We start from the raw sequence: 2,500 nt of genomic DNA, 5'->3' as shown, positions 1-2,500 counted from the left end.
CCCACCAGCCGGCTGTAGTGCGTGCGCTCACGCAGCGCGCGGCCAGCACGCCGGGCGGCCCCCCCTCACCGGCCGGGGACTGTCCCGCCAAGCCACAGCCTCGTATCGCTTCATACCCACATGGCCAACTCAGGTTCGGGGGCATGGCGGGTACCGCCGAAACAACCGGTTCACAGATGTACCGATCGTCGCTATCACCGATGCACCTGCAGCGCGAACAACCGCTCAACAACTGATTTCCAGTTCATTTGCGGATCTTTGGCAGCAAACGTATACGTCAATCTACATTTGCGAAATCTACGATTCTGGCATGCCTGCATGTTATGTGTCACGACACGCTACATCAGCCCACATACACACTGCGGCATGTACACGAGAGAACACGTGGAAGATGGTCCGCGCACGTGTGCAATGTCCCTTGCGCGGTCGACTGTCAACCGGCCTCTGTAGCATGTCGCAGATGTGGAACGCGGTCCACCGTGCTATCATGTTGTGTGGGGCAATACGATTAAATAGGAAAACCCTCGTCGCTACATCAACAGACGGCTCACGCTGATTCCCGGCAGAGGGAGGAGGGGGGGGGGGGGGCCAACCAGCAATACTTTCGTCCGTACCTACTTACCACATGTCTGTACGGCGTACAACAGTGCAATCTCGCTGTAATGGGGAGACGAGACAAGTAGCATCGTGCACAACATATGGCCCTTATGATTCGCCATTGTAGGGCGCAGCCGGTGTACGGTCAAGCATGTGCCACATTATGTCACTCAGTACGTAACGACGGATGATCAGTGTGGGTTACGCGTACATCAGCGGACAGTCCACACAGGCCGTACCACAACGTACACTGACTGCATCGACAACCGAATGCAACTGAACAGCTGCAAGGCTCATTTCACAAACAAACGCCTGACCGACCAGCTTGGAAGGGCAGGAGGGGAGGGCGATATTCGTTCTGTAGCGGTACACCCTTCCAGTGGTTAGCGGGACTGTGTAGAAAGTACGCAACACTCGAAAGACCTTTATGTGAGGGTACGCACCATGGCATCAAGAAATACACATGACACCAGAGGATCCAAGCAGTGAACTATGTTCAGAGGGTTGCTGTTAGGCAAAGCTACATTCCTGTGACGTTACATGTGACAGTTAAGGTGCAGTGTAAGTTAGGTTAAGGTGCAGTGTAAGTTAGGTTAAGGTGCAGTGTAAGTTAGGTTAAGGTGCAGTGTAAGTTAGGTTAAGGTGCAGTGTAAGTTAGGTTAAGGTGCAGTGTAACTTAGGTTAAGGTGCAGTGTAACTTAGGTTAAGGTGCAGTGTAAGTTAGGTTAAGGTGCAGTGTAACTTAGGTTAAGGTGCAGTGTAACTTAGGTTAAGGTGCAGTGTAACTTAGGTTAAGGTGCAGTGTAACTTAGGTTAAGGTGCAGTGTAACTTAGGTTAAGGTGCAGTGTAACTTAGGTTAAGGTGCAGTGTAACTTAGGTTAAGGTGCAGTGTAACTTAGGTTAAGGTGCAGTGTAACTTAGGTTAAGGTGCAGTGTAACTTAGGTTAAGGTGCAGTGTAACTTAGGTTAAGGTGCAGTGTAACTTAGGTTAAGGTGCAGTGTAACTTAGGTTAAGGTGCAGTGTAACTTAGGTTAAGGTGCAGTGTAACTTAGGTTAAGGTGCAGTGTAACTTAGGTTAAGGTGCAGTGTAACTTAGGTTAAGGTGCAGTGTAACTTAGGTTAAGGTGCAGTGTAACTTAGGTTAAGGTGCAGTGTAACTTAGGTTAAGGTGCAGTGTAACTTAGGTTAAGGTGCAGTGTAAGTTAGGTTAAGGTGCAGCGTAACTTAGGTTAAGGTGCAGCGTAACTTAGGTTAAGGTGCAGCGTAACTTAGGTTAAGGTGCAGCGTAACTTAGGTTAAGGTGCAGCGTAACTTAGGTTAAGGTGCAGCGTAACTTAGGTTAAGGTGCAGCGTAACTTAGGTTAAGGTGCAGCGTGGGTTAGGTTAGGGGCCAACGTGGGTTAGGTTAGGGGCCAACGTGGGTTAGGTTAGGGGCCAACGTGGGTTAGGTTAGGTGCCAACGTGGGTTAGGTTAGGGGCCAACGTGGGTTAGGTTAGGGGCCAACGTGGGTTAGGTTAAGGGCCAACGTGGGTTAGGTTAAGGGCCAACGTGGGTTAGGTTAAGGGCCAACGTGGGTTAGGTTAAGGGCCAACGTGGGTTAGGTTAAGGGCCAACGTGGGTTAGGTTAAGGGCCAACGTGGGTTAGGTTAAGGGCCAACGTGGGTTAGGTTAGGGGCCAACGTGGGTAAGGTTAGGGGCCAACGTGGGTAAGGTTAGGGGCCAACGTGGGTTAGGTTAAGGGCCAACGTGGGTTAGGTTAAGGGCCAACGTGGGTTAGGTTAAGGGCCAACGTGGGTTAGGTTAAGGGCCAACGTGGGTTAGGTTAAGGGCCAACGTGGGTTAGGTTAAGGGCCAACGTGGGTTAGGTTAAGGGCCAACGTGGGTTAGGTTAAGGGCCAAC

The sequence above is a fragment of the Schistocerca gregaria genome, unplaced genomic scaffold, assembly GCF_023897955.1.
Source record: "Schistocerca gregaria isolate iqSchGreg1 unplaced genomic scaffold, iqSchGreg1.2 ptg000409l, whole genome shotgun sequence".
NCBI lineage: Eukaryota > Metazoa > Arthropoda > Insecta > Orthoptera > Acrididae > Schistocerca > Schistocerca gregaria.
Note: the sequence above shows the minus strand (reverse complement) of the source record.